Source organism: Dreissena polymorpha, chromosome 4 (genome assembly GCF_020536995.1).
Source record: "Dreissena polymorpha isolate Duluth1 chromosome 4, UMN_Dpol_1.0, whole genome shotgun sequence".
In the NCBI taxonomy this organism is placed as follows: domain Eukaryota; kingdom Metazoa; phylum Mollusca; class Bivalvia; order Myida; family Dreissenidae; genus Dreissena; species Dreissena polymorpha.
In genome coordinates this window covers 32,554,743-32,570,201 of record NC_068358.1, presented here as the reverse complement: position 1 = coordinate 32,570,201, position 15,459 = coordinate 32,554,743, and the positions used below count along the sequence as shown (strand labels likewise).

The 15,459-nt window shown below is 34.3% G+C and overlaps 1 long non-coding RNA gene across 1 annotated transcript; it reads right to left on the bottom strand.

Moving 5' to 3' along the window:
• Positions 1–958: 958 nt before the first annotated feature.
• Positions 959–2,414, bottom strand: LOC127876743 (uncharacterized). The gene is made up of 3 exons (XR_008048057.1): positions 2,275–2,414; positions 1,532–1,599; positions 959–1,059 (listed from the first exon to the last, which is right to left on the bottom strand). It is a non-coding gene; the product is annotated as an uncharacterized LOC127876743 (long non-coding RNA).
• Positions 2,415–15,459: the final 13,045 nt, after the last annotated feature.

The window sequence follows — 15,459 nt, the reverse complement described above, 5'->3', positions numbered from 1 at the left end:
ATACATAAGGGCTATGGCATACTCCATCTATCATCTATTGACCACTGACATTATGGTTTTCCATAAACATGTGTATCATATTATTAAAGTTCAATTGACCAATTAATTGATTGTGATTTTTTTTATGCCTGTTTAGTGATAAAAAGATTGCGTCTTTAGACCACTCTACAATTGAGGTGGGTTCTGTTAAAGCGAGTATATACGATTTTTTTAATGTGTTTAATTGTAATATACTGATAAAATATGTTACAATAACACAAAATAGGCAAGAAAAATTATACATTAAAGCCGAATTTCATGAAATGCAGCAAAGACAAATTAGCGCCCCGAGCCGATTGTGACGTACATATTTTCCTAAAATAACCGAAGCATTCGTCTTTGTATTCGGATCGGAGTTAGTGTTCGTGTGTCGTATGAATAGATATCGTTGCAGAAATTCAAATAAACAGTTAAACTAAGTTTAGATTCACATCGTACATGTATGGTATACATGCTGGCGATTTCGGCTGTACAGCCGTTTTCAATTTCAGAATTAAATCTGGCTTATTTCGCATTTTTCGACACATGTTCTTCTTAACTTTTATTTTAATTTATATTGAAATATATATATATAATAAGTTTTTTACACATTTTATATAAATTCATAAATATTTGACAAAATCGTATATACCCGCTTTAAAAGAATTAACTGAATTTATTTGAACACTTGATTATTTGTTGAAAATATATTCTGATGTCACTGTACAAATATTAATAATTATATAGAATGATAAAATTGATTAAACTCTTAATAGCACTGATTTTCACACACACATATATATATATATAGTCAGTGTCACAGACCATGTGAATATTATATAGTTTAGAAATTTGTATATCACATTTATAGATGTACATGTATACCTAGATGTTTTTATGAATTAGAGAAACTGGAGTCTGTTTCATCATAACTTCAAATGCATTCTTTACATAAGATTTTTGCAGCGGAGTTGCTGTTTACATCTCCTCAACAGTCTAATCCTTTATACACTCCAGTCAAAAATACTTCGTATCAGGAAACTACAATATAAGAATAATGAAAAAGCATTCTTATTTTTTTAATACATGTATTTCAAATGAATTGAAAAATGTATCATAAGGCGAGATTTTGTTTGTTTGTAGATACTCAGATTCTGACTGAAAAAATGTTCACAGGAGCAGGAAAAAAGCTCAAAAACATGTTTTCAATGTCCACATGCTTCAGGGTTTAACAAGTTTGAACTGCCAGTATAAAACTTATATGTACCACTGTAAAATATTTCCACATGAAAAAAATATAATATTCTGAACCACAGAATTTATAAAGCCCGACAGATAACTGCCAGACAGCCATGAATTTTGATATTATTTGGGAGGATAGTTTTTAATTTCATATCTTTAATTAAATATTGCACAACCTTGTTTTTGCATAACATGTTTGCACAATGAGTAATCTTTTTTAACAACTGTGCATTTTAATTTATAATATTTCAAGGATTTCATTAAATGATACCTGGTATACTATTGTTCCAATTGGTAGATCATAAAGTTTGTCATCCTCAAGTCTTGTCCATGGTCCTCCTGAAAAGGTAAAAAATACTGTTACAATGGCAAATACTACACTTTTAAAAGCAGGATAATTATATCAATTTCTTTGTCCATGGTCTTCCTGAAAAGGTAAAAAATACTGTTACAATGGCAAATACTACACTTTTAAAAGCAGGATAATTATATCAATTTCTGAAACACAAAGTTTCTTAAAATATGAACAGTACAAAATAGTTGCATACATTTCTAGCCTTAACATCAATGCCCATTTGTTCAAATTTTGTTCTGCAGTAATTGTATACCATCGTCCGCCTTACTAAGATAGGCCTGTGTAACCCTAAAAACATTATTTCGAAAAATGGTCATATGTTCACCTACTATGGACTTTTTCTAAAGTTTTGGGCATGGCCGGTTCCCCTAAGGCTCTGCTTTTTTGTAAAATATTTTGGCATGGGTTCCCCTAGTAGCCTGGCATTTCATAAACAATTTGGACATAGGTTCTCTTTGTCTAGGCACATTTCATGAAAAATTAGGACATGGGTTCCCGTAGCCTACCCAAATTTCATGAACAATTTGGACAAGGGTTCCCCTAGCCTGGCTTTTCACCAGAAATTTGGACTAAGATCCCCTTACTAGCCTTACTAGAATGAGCAGGCTCTTTGTCAAAGACAAACTGGCTAGCCAATAAAAGAAATAAAGTTTAAGTACCTGAACAAGCTGTGCATCAAGGACCGGTTTAAGTCAAGGACGAGCTGTACTTTGCTGTGTGTCCAGGTGAGCATCCCCTCCCAGACTTAACGATTTAACGGTCTCAAAAAGGTGTGCTTGTGTCTTTTTCCAAAGATTGTCCACCGCTGGCAATATGTAAATCAATTGAAGTCAAATGTATGTCCTGAATGATACAATGCTAACTTTCACGAAACTTTAACAGTTTACAAATTTTCTAAGGCAGAAACTCCATTAAAAACATGACCCCTGCCACTACCAAGTTTATTAATGGTGTTCAACATACATTCGGTGAACTTTCCCATGTCCGACCATGCCCCGTTCCACATTAAATTGTGACTCTCAGCTGTCCTCCTCTGATGGAGTTATTGGTGATGGTGCATCTGTCAAACACTAGGTTTGGCCTGTCAATCTGTTCACTTCAGTCTGCCCTGTACAAACATTCTAGGTTATTAGGGTTAAGACTATGTAAAGGTAATAAATACTTTGTTACAGCTTAGACTTCTTAGACATACATGTATACACCACAGGCACTTTTTATTGTTATGCACTAGTTACTAGGCCCCACTTTATAATTTCTTTTTACACAAGCAGTTGATATAAAGTTGATGTCATATTGACCAGGAATAACTGATGTTAATGAAACACAATTGAAATATATATTACAATATGTAGATAAAATATAATCAATCTCATTCTGAAAATACAATACATGAAAAGTAAGATACATTACAATTATCATTATTTAAAAACACACAGTGGAATTCTCCAGAAAAAGAATTGTGGTTCATTTATACAATACATGGGTGTATTGGGCACGGATGCCTCAACATTCCAGTTTTGCAGGACGCCACTCAAATATGACATTTTACCTCTTAGTGCACACAACACCTTGCCTTATGATATTTAGCATTTGTACCAAGTTACTACAAAATCGTCAACACATTGCAACCTGATGACTGAGGCATTAAGTTTCACGCAAACAGATGGACAAACATATTGACTGTGCCACTTCTTCAAAGGGATATACGTATAATAAGTATCTTACTGAAAATATTCGTGTTCGAATAAGAGTAACACATAAATGATCATTATATGGACACATAATGTAGTAAACATTAGTTTTCACTCTACTTATGGCAGTTTTCAAAAACACTTTCCAAATGTTTTCTTCATCTTCTGATGCATATTCCTCATCCGAATCATCTTCTGGTTCCCAGTCAGGATCATCATCAGCGTCATCAGCTATGCAGAGCTCCAGATAAGGTTTTGTGAAATTCTTAAATTACTAGCAGATTTTCAAAAAGAATTCTTAACTATGAAATTTTATTCTTAACGTTACTACTAAATTTTAGAAAATAATTGTTATTTTTTATAAATGACCTAAAAATAAATAATAATGGTTATTTTCATACAAAAAAAATCAAAATAAACATACTAGCAACTTTATTTATACGAGTTCAACAGTGTCTTTTCAGTATTATACAATTTTATTTTTCAAATACCTTCATATGCCCAAACTGTGCTTAGATTGCATGCCTTAGATGAATTTTTACATATTTCACAATTAAAACGGGTCTCCCCTTCAATCTTTTCAACGATTAGCCACATGACTTGTCCCTTCCACTCGTTCAATGTTTTTTTGTGTTTAAGTTTGAACCCGTCGTGTCGCGTTTTTGTTTAGCTTTTCCGACTGTGTCAGAAACTGAACATACAACATCGTATAAGATCATTTCTATAATGTTTTTCTAAACATTTAACTTCGGCTCACTTTGCGTACAATATGTTAAAAGCGTGTTTTTGGACGCTTTGCAGTTTTTTAGGACGCTCTCTGTGCGCCGCCATTGTTTTTTGACAGATAGACTGTATACGCCGCTTTTATTGGAAAAAATGCGCTTTGTTAAACAAACCCGATAACCATTCTATATAAGCACCGCAAAGATCTTTTATACGGGAAAAGAACTCAATAAAAATCGATACGAACCGATGTAAAAATAATATTCGTAACTTGATTTTGTAATTCTTAATGGTACGACAAGATTTTAAAATAAATACGTAACGGACTTGAAAATAATTCGTAATTACGAAAAAACGACCCTTAACTGGAGCTTTGGCTATGTATGCATCAATCATCTCATCATCCCTCTCAAGATCTTCAGCATCTGAAGACTCTGACTCAAAACAGGTAGGCTCTGTTCCCACATCTGTCATCACTTGCATTGCCCCAACACTTTTCCTGTGATTCAACGGTGAACCCTTTACCGGTATTTTCTACAGGGTGAAATACAACCATCTTCAATGATGAACATCTTGTATTTTTCAGATTTTGCAGAAAAACGTGTAAAAAGTTAGAAAGTTGCACCATTTATTGATACAAAAATATATAGAGTAAAAACTATAACACAAGAATTGAGGATTTATTCAAGCCAATGTAAATATATAACTTCCATTACATAAGAGATCAGGCTGTTTGGAAATTATTAAACAAACTCATTAATAATTGACATAAATTTGAAATTGTTAAACAAACTAATTAATAATTGACATGATTCCGAACCTCAGATGTCTGTGTTGACTGCGAAAGCATATTATCAAAATGGACCCCCCATCCAAGCACTAAGGCCGGTAGCATATCACTCCAGTGATCAGTCTATTTCGCTACTTTAAAGTACAAAATGAAATTTTGTGATGTATTCACACGTGACCACAGCTATATAAATACCGCACCTTGCATGAGGAAACTCATAGGTTTTAAAGTCAGAATTTATGTTGTTGTAAACTACTCAAACATTCAATATGATTCTTAATCTACAAAGGGTGGGCACATAAGAACATAATTCTTCCATTCAAGGGTGGGTGCTTGTATATTTTCCGCCTCCGGCCTTATTTCCAACAATGCCCCCCATCCATCACACAAGTGCTTGGATGGGGGGGTCCATTATTTTCATAAGGCCTCTAGTTTCCAATATACAAGCATATTTAAAGACGACAACATAAATAGAACAGACTATTACTCAGTTTTATCAATTTTATGTGTCATAATGCATAATTCAATGAATGTCTACATAATTATGTAAACATATATACTGTATGCAACTTATAATTACCACATATATATCAATATTACATCCATATTATCTATAATAATATAGCATATAAGGTTTGATATGAAAACGCAGTTTCAATCCGTTATAACAAACAACAATAATAAAACAAACCTGGCCATGAATAATGTAATACTGATCCCAGTACATTGCATCCACAATTCTGGAGCAATATAAATACCAGTTATAAATTAAGTATCTGAAAATAATAAGATATTACTTAGGTATCCAACTAGAACAGAAAATAAATGTCTGCAAGACAATACAGCTTCACTAAATAATGTACTATTTTGTTGATTAATGTCACCACCCATATCTCGTAAATACAAGTTCTTAGCAGTAGACCAATCTGCAGTTATCAAAATCTCATTTAGTTTTACATCCAACCATGGCAGACGCCGAAACTGATGCCCCTCTATAAGAATGGGCTTTAAATGTGTTAACATAAATACCTGCCATAAATAAAACCCGTTTTAGCCATCTTGCTAATGTATTAGAAGAAACTGACTGATAAGTAAAATACAAAATGAAAAATTGAACATGTTTTCAAAGATACTTGGTCATTGACAAGTAAATTTTCAGTGTCCGAGCTGGACATAATTTTGGCTCTTCATAATCTTTAAACTTGAGAAAATAATTTTTCCTTGGTTTAGAAATCTTCAATTGATTGCCACAATTGAATGTTATATCATTATTTACAAACACACACTTATTAACACACAGAGATTTCAATGTCTGCACACGAGATGCTGTACACAAAGTAATCACACTAGTAACTTGCAAGTAAACATTTTTAATGAAAAGCCATTTAAGGGCATCCATGTTAAAAATACATATAATACTTTACTAAGATCCCATGTTGTTTGATACCTGGGTTTTGGAGGATTAATATTACACAAAACTTTCATAAATCTGTTAATAAGAATAAAGGACATATTGAATTTATAATCTATTATTTTTAATGTTTCTAAAATTACTGCTTTATGTGTGCAAGTAACATGATACGATTTGTTCATGTTCTTTATATGCAAAAGATAAGACACAATCACTTTTTCAGCGGATTACTTCGTCTAATATTGCACCACAAACACCACTTTCTCCATGCACTGGAATACTGTTTTTTGGTCCCAGTTCGCCAGCTGTTAAATATATGTTCGGCAACATCCTCTCAGGAAGGCCTTGACTTTTGAGTTCTATCCTGATATAATCACCTCAATCAGTTGTAGATTCTTTCCCATTGGATTTTGTGGCAGTGTCAACAAGCCTTTGTCTTGGTATCCTGGCAGGGAAACAGATTATACAATTTAATAACATTAGAAACCAGGTCTGGTTTGTCCAATATGGGCATGAAATAAGAGCTTTATCAACAGATACTATCTTCATTGATTTTATTCAATATCGCTCCAATTAATCTAAAAGGAGGAAATATATATGGAATATATGTTGACCAGTGTAAACTAAAAACATCAGCACAAAGTGCATCGGGATCTGGTTTCTAAAAACATCAGCACAAAGTGCATTGGGATCTGGTTTCTAAAAACATCAGCACAAAGTGCATCAGGATCTGGTTTCTAAAAACATCAGCACAAAGTGCATTGGGATCTGGTTTCTAAAAACATCAGCACAAAGTGCATTGGGATCTGGTTTCTATAAACATCAGCACAAAGTGCATTGGGATCTGGTTTCCATGAAACATAATGTTACAACTGAGAATTTAGTCTCGAAACAAATAAATCAACATTTGGTAAATATTTGTCTTTTTAACATCCATTCAGTAGTGTCTGAAACATATCTGGACGAGAAATCAGCATGGATGTTTTCAACACCTGGTAAATAAAAGGCTGTTCAGAACAGCTTCCTTGCAATACACCATTCACAAATTTTTTTTGTCAAGGAATCCATTTTTACATCCTGCATACATCCTGAATTATTTATGTAAACAATTGCAACCATCGAGTCTGATTGAATAGCAATGTAAATTTCGGATGTATCAACAGCTCAATATTTCAATGCAAAGAAAATTGCAAGCAATTCCAAACCATTTATATGATAATTTGTTTCTTGCAATGACCATCTACCACCTGACCGTTTCCTTTCTTGTACACAATATGACCCATATCCTTGATTAGATGCATCTGATTGAATACACAAAGAAATAGGTTTTTGCCTATAATCTCCTTTCCTTTTTTCATTTGGACATTATCCAACCACCATTTTATTTCATTGCAAGAATCTGAATTTAACATGATCATTGAATCGTAATCTGGATTTGCATTCAAAACTTGTACCTTTTGCCTCTCCAAGTTCCTGTAATGCATTTGGGCTTCCATAATAGCAAAAATGCATTTAACAGCAAACCATTAAAAGATGCCAGTTCCCTAATTGGAACTTTGCTTTTTGCAAGTAACCTAGATGCAAACGGCTTTATTTTCTGTACTTTTTCATAAGGTAAAAATACCATAAATTTCATTGAATCTAGTATAAAACCAAAATATGTAATTCTTTGAACAAGAATTACGATGGATTTTTAATTGTTTATAACAAATTCCACCGATTCTAATAACTCAATCATATTTGTTTCTTGTTTTATCTGTATTCATGCTGTCGCGTAATCGTTCATAGTTCATGGACGACACATAGTTACTAATAATGTTCATAACTCTTAGATTACCGGTGTGTAGCCTATCATTCGATATCTTGTCATGGGCGTACTGCCAAGATGACGAGATTTGCATTAACTACCATTTTCTCGCGTCACGCATGGGACAAGTCGGTCCCTCCCTATTATGTTGGTTTCTCTGCATAATTTAGGATAAAATATTCAACAACACCATGTATCAGTTTCTAGTCTAATTTAATGTCTAACATACTTAATATTTTCGGTTATACAAATACAGTCTGATAGCTACATGATCGTATCTTTCTCGATCCGTACGCCTCCAAGTCTAAACGCTAACTGCCTTGTTTCCCTCTAACATCTGCCCCGTGAAACTCAGTTATGAATCCCATTGGCCAGTGTTCTATACGTGCTTGTTGCTGATTGGTTGAATTACAACATAGGACTGGGTATGTACGCGCTAATCAGCATTGTGATACAAATAAATAATGCAAATACAGCCTAAGGCTTGTGTCAACAGCATCGTTCCCCCTTTGTTGTTAAACATACACCAGATCCAAATATTTAATCTTTTGACCGTCATGCATACTCGCCACTGATATACTTGCCAATATTTCGTACATAAAGAAAACCCAAATATTTCACCCAATTTCTCATCATTATTTGACAATGCCAATCGAGTCATCAATATAATATTAGCATCTGATACTCCTACTACGAAAAGAAGTGTATACTGGCTTCAATACTTGGGTGAATACAAATGGTGCTGACGAAAGCCCAATAGAAGGCAGACAAATGTATACAATTGGTCTCTCCATTCAAAATTGAGAAACTTTGAATATTCTAATACTTATGGGAATTGTCCAATAAGCAGATTGTAAATCCAGTATAATAAACCAGTCATTTGGGTTGTATTAATTCAAGAACAAAATTCAAGGTTTCTTGTTAAAATTTCATATAACATACAAACTCATTTAATTGTTTTAGATTTATGACTAGCCTAAACTTGCCATTTGGTTTGGAACCAAAAATAAATTCGAAATGAATTCTCCATCCTCGTATTCTGAACATTCGATCGCATGTTCATGTAACATTTTATTAATTTCTTGATCAACAAGACTTTAAGAAATTTTTCCATGTAATTTTGATTGTACTGGACTTGTTTTAAAATTAATAATATACCCTTGAACTGTTTGTAACATCCTTTTGTCTGATGTTATTTTTGCCCATTTATCAAAATGATATTAATCTTTCAGAATTGCTTACCTTTACATAAAATTTTGCACCTCTACTTTGGGGCTGAAGTTACTGTGCACGACGGCGACTTCTTTTCCGGTGTACTGGCATAATTATGCACATGTCTGAATTGACCATACTGTTGTCTTGGCATTGTTGCTTGTCTGCCATACATGGGTCCACTGCCATATACAATACAATACAATTGTTATTTTAAGTTTGTGTATATATGACAATATAACATTAGCTATGTATAGCTATTTAGTTTACCAACATATGGAATTGAACCTGTCCAAAGGACAGTCAATGAATCAGATATCAGTTCCTTCATCTGTGGCAACTTTGAGATATATCAGGCTAAACCAAATTTGCCTGGGACAAAATAGGGATCATGCCTGCAGTTACATAACCATTGTAGGGTCTTGCCCTGTATGTGCCTCTGCCACGAGATACTCGCATTGCGCCATAGGTACTAGCATGATTGGGTATCTGTTAGGATAAAAGAATTTGCCAACTTTTAACAGTTGTTGTAGATTTTTTTAACTCCTTTGAAAAGGTAAGGAGTGCTAATCTTGCATATGCTTGGAATATTTTGTTTTCAGAGAAGGCCTTAAGAGGAGCCGGCGCCTTATGCTCATGATGTTTGTCATATCCGAAAAATTTTCGTCCGAATCAGGTTCGTCTTCGCCACTTACTATGGCTTCCGACTGAACCGTCACACTCGGCTGAGCAGGTTTTAACAATCCTAAAACATGTTTTAGTTTTATGACCAAATCCTCATTCAAATTGTCTAAATCTATCAAATTACCGGTTTCATTTTTCTCTTTACTTTTCTGCTTTTCTGTTTTCTTCGCAGAATTTTTCTTACCGGAAGAGGAAACGTTCGGATTACTATTATTAGGCTTTGTAACCTTGGAGGCTAACTTTTGGGGGGGGGGGGGGGGGCCTAGACGGGAAACAATTGTCCGCCGATTTATGAGTAGGAATATCCTCGGTTTCAAACCCAGAAAATTCTTCCTCATCAGATTGGAAAATAGAAAGGACATCGTCCTTATCTCTTATATCTTTTTTTGACATCGTCAAGCAATTTGTTAGTGAAAATGGCACGTGGTTATATGTAACAATTAGAAATTTATGGCAACAAGTAGCCCGTTCACGTGCCGTAGTTTATCAAACTGAAATAATAAAATATTTTCCAAACGCTTTCTGTATGAGTTCGCAGTTAGCAGGCACTTTGTATATTTCAATAATGTTATTTAATTGGCACTGTTTTGTACATGAAGTGTTTATCAAAGTTGCCAAAGATTCAGTTATTGGGAGCTTTTAATTTCGGAAAATCCCAAGCACAGCTGTCAACTGAATCATCATCTTCATAATAATCATCAAATAAACAATTGCCACATGTGTTAAAAGCCTATGAAATAAAACTCATTTCACAAAAATACACGTGGTCACGTACCAAAAAATGGACGACCGTGTCCTCAATGTGTAGCTAGATAGGTCGCTAAAATGACTATGAGTTTCCTCGTGCAAGGTGCGGTATTTATATAGCTGTGGTCACGTGTGAATACGTCACAAAATTTCATTTTGTACTTTAAAGTAGCGAAATAGACTGGTCACTGGAGTGATATGCTTGTTTATTGGAAGCTGGAGAACTTATGAAAATAATGTGATTCAGGATCACTGATCAAAACAGGTGACTGTTCACAAGGCATTTCTTCGGAGTGCGGTAAAAATGCCATAGGTAAAAATGCCAGAGGCAAAAATGCCAGAAGTAAAGTGGTAAAAATGCCAGAGGTAAAAATGCCAAATGTCATATAGTAATTTTTTTTGTTCAACAAGAAAACTGTAACCCAAACCTAATGCTATGTCCGACTGCACGAAGGAAGTTCCCAAGCTCCCTATTACCAGTTTGGTATTCCAGACTCAAACTTTTCAATCTCTGTTGGAGCTGTCCATACTGTCGCGTAATCGTTCATAGTTCATGGACGACACATAGTTACTAACAATATTCAATACTCTTAAATTACCAGTGTGTAGCCTATCATTCGATATCTCGTTATGCGCATAATGCCAAGATGACGAGTTTTGCATTAACTACCATTTTCTTGTGCCGCGCATGGGACAAGTCGGTCCCTCTCTATTAATGTTAATTTCTCTGCATAATATAGGATAAAATATTCAACAACACCATATATCAGTTTCTAGTCCAATTTAATGTCTAACATACTTGATATTTTCAGTTATACAAATACGTTGTGATTGCTACATGATTGTGTCTTTCTCGATTCGTACGTCTCCAAGTCTAAACGCTAACTGTACTATTTCCCTCCAACATCTGGCCCGTGAAACTCAGTTATGAATCCTATTGGTCAGTGTTCTATACGTGCTTGTTCCTGATTGGTTGAATTACAACATGGGACTGGGTATGTGCACGCTAATCAGCATTTTGATACAAATAAATAATGCAAATACAGCCTAAGGCTTGTGTCGACAGCATCGTTCCCTTTTTGTTGTTAACATACACCAGATCCAAATATTTAATCTTTTGACCGTCATGCATACTCGCCACTGATATACTTGTCAATATTTCGTACATAAAGAAAACCCAAATATTTCACCCAATTTCTCATCATTATTTGACAATACTTTCGTTTCTTCTTTCTGGGTTGGAAGTTGCCTGTTTCATTTTGGGCAATCACTGTCGCAGCAACACGATCTTCCAGTGTGATGTGCTTTATTAACTTCAAGATGTGTGGATGGTGGTGCCCTACTAAATGTGCAAACCGGTTGTTCCACTCTTCAAACTGGTTGTTTGTTCTTTGCGTGTTGTTATCACAATCAGTGTATAACTGGCATTCTGGACTTTACTAACATTAAAATATGTACATGTAAGACTCATAGAGACTAACATTCCCGCAGTTCCTAATAACACAACCAGATAACCATTGTCACAAGAGAGATTTTGTGAATTAATGCATATGCACCAACCACCAATGCTGCCTTGTTGAAATAGGCCGGTTCCACTTTATTTGCTTGTAACCGGCTTACGCGTATCACGTGACCGGCCCACGACAGAAGCTAAAACGGCAAATGCCGAGTTGCGTAAATGAAGTCCACCATGTGGCTTCAAACACGTAATCACACGGCAGGAATCTTGGAGGAGTGCGGCGCAAAATATTGTTCCCATTTCTCAACACATTTCTGAATCTGCATTTTGTACACATATATTATAATTAACTTTTGTGAGAATGTATGATGAAAGAGAAAGCTCTTTCTGTGTTTATAAAGTTAAGTGAATTAAATCCGCAATTGATTAAGAAAAAAATGCAGTTAGATATTATATACACAATTTCAGTTGGGGAAAAATATGACTAAAAAATATATTTATTATCAGCTCTAAATTTAAATGCTTTAATGCAGAACTTAACTAGATGTATCAAAACATATTTTCTGGTGTCATTTAATAATAAATGTTAACATAATCACCATCAAAATCCTGTTATTTTGTCACATTGCTTTTATAATTTATTGTCCTCAAAAATCAAAAGATTCCATAACAACAATGAAAATCCAATAGCTTTTAAAAGGAATTTAACACGTTTTCTTTAATCAGCGATTCATCAAAGAAACAACAAATCATAGCCAACAAGCAACTTCGTTGAATTGATATCCCCCGCAAATATTGTTCTGGACACAAAAGTGTTATATTTGACACTAAACTAGAATTTGTTTAAGATACAAAGGGCCATAACTGTGTTATTAACAGATGGTGCATCATCCTCTTATTCATACAGATACTCATACCAAGTTTTAATGAAATCTGCCAAAGCACTTCCAAGATATGGCTCCGGACACACAAGTGCCTGACGAACGGACGGAAAGATGGACGGACAACGCCAAAACAATATCCCTCTGCCTATGGCGGGGGATAATAAACAGAATGCATAAAGCACAATGCAAAACAATTACAGTCTTAATTAATTAGTGACACAAGTATAATAAATATTACATGTTTAATTTATAAAAAAATCCGTAACATAAGCAAAGAATGTAATACTGACAATATTCAATATCCTTAAAAAATAATGCTCAAAACTCTATCTAACTATATCTTAATTTTGCATTTTTACCTCTAACATTTTTACCTATAGAATTTTTAACACTTTACTTCTGGCATTTTTTCCTCTGGCAATTTTACCTATGGTATTTTTACCTCAGGCATTTTTACCTACATTAATTTCTTCACATGCATCTGTCTCTGCTTCATTTCATTTATGTTCATTTCATTATAAATAAATTTTCGGCTTATTCCTGTACGCCCCGTCTCACCAAAACTTTTGGACCAACGCACTTGTCAAACAAAGTAGTGGTGCTTTTTATGTCCCCCACCACTAAAGTGGGGGACATATTGTTTTTGCCCTGTCTGTTGGGTTGGTTGGTTGGTTTGTTAGTTTTTTTGCTCCAACTTTTACATTTTGCCATAACTTTTGAAATATTGAAGAAAGCAACTTCATATTTGGCATGCATGTGTATCTCATGGAGCTGCACATTTTGAGTGGTGAAAGGTCAAGGTAATCCTTCAAGGTCAAAGGTAAAATAATCAAATCCAAGGGAAGTAATAAGCTTTTAAGGGAGATAATTATCAGAACCTGCCAAATGAAAAGAAAATTAAAATAAATCAAAGCGGCGCAGAAGGGGACATAGTGTTTCTGACAAACACATTTCTTGTTTAAAAATACATCTACTGCAATGTGTTTATGGTACTTTGATTTATATTTTTCGTACGTTTCAATGGGGCAATACTTTTTCACTGTATGCATTGTTTTCGATTTAAAATATTCACTATAAAATATTACATGTATTAATTTGCGCGTCACATCTTTATTTAGTTACAGCGCTTGGTCTTTGTGCAGCACGCACGCTTTCCATGCGTGGAACTTGACAGTCGACAGGAAAATTTGGCGCTCTCATTTAACACAGGTTTTAAATGGCTTACATGTATATTGATTGGAAGACCCTGTATATGCGTACAAAGAGACTTGTAGCAGCAAATATGAACTCGTGGCTGTAGAGATACGGTTTTAATCAGTACTATAAATGGACATGGTGAAATACCCATATCAATATGTTAAGGAACATTAAGGTAACACGTGACTCATACTTGCTACTTATTTGGTTTGTTTTCCGTTTTTTTTTCGAATACTTAAAATGCAAGTATTCCTCTTTAGCCAATTAGCAAGTGTGCAACACTTAGGAATAGCTTGCTTTGGTTCGATTGTTACAACGTTCAGATGTAGCAAAAAGAGGACCCGACTGCAATACCACGGTGTTTAAGAATGATTTGGTTTCTAATTTATATAAATCTATATTCTGCATTAAATGATTTGACATGCTTCTTAAAATAAACTGAGTCTATTTAAAAAAAGGAAAGTCCAATCATTCCCTAAATACCTACAGGAAAATATACTTTTTAAAGGCAATTTTTAGCTCGACTATTATATATGAAATATATATAGTGGAGCTTTCCTAATCATCCCGGCGTTTCCGTTACCATTTCCGTTTCCGTTAGCGTGCAAATGTTAAAGTTTTCGTACTACCCCAATTATTTTAATTGTCCCTTGACATATTGCTTTCATATTTTGCATACTTGTTTACCAACAATACCCCAGCCTATAAACAAGAGCAGACAACTCTATCAAGCATTTTGTCATAATTATGGCCCCTTTTCCACTTAGAATATGCAGCAAATGTTTAAGTTTTCGTACCACCCCATTTATTTTCATTGTCCCTTGACATATTGATTTCCTATTTTGCATACTTGTTTACCAACATCACCCCAACCTATAAACAAGAGAAGACAACTCTATCAAGCATTTTGTCGTAATTATTGCCCCTTTGATACTAAGAATATGCATATTATTGATAAATATATGTTAAAGTTTGAGTACTACACCAAATATTTCATATATCCTTTGACATATTGCTTTTATATGTTGCATACTTATTTACCAACATGACCCCAACCTATAAACAAGAGCAGACCACTGTATCAAGCATTTTGACATAATTATGGCCCCTTTTACACTTAGATAATTGAACATTTTGCTTAAATTGTCATAACTTCTTTATTTATGATCACATGTTATTACTTTGACAAAACAACACTTACCTGAATACCACAATGGATTCCACTCAAACAATACCCCA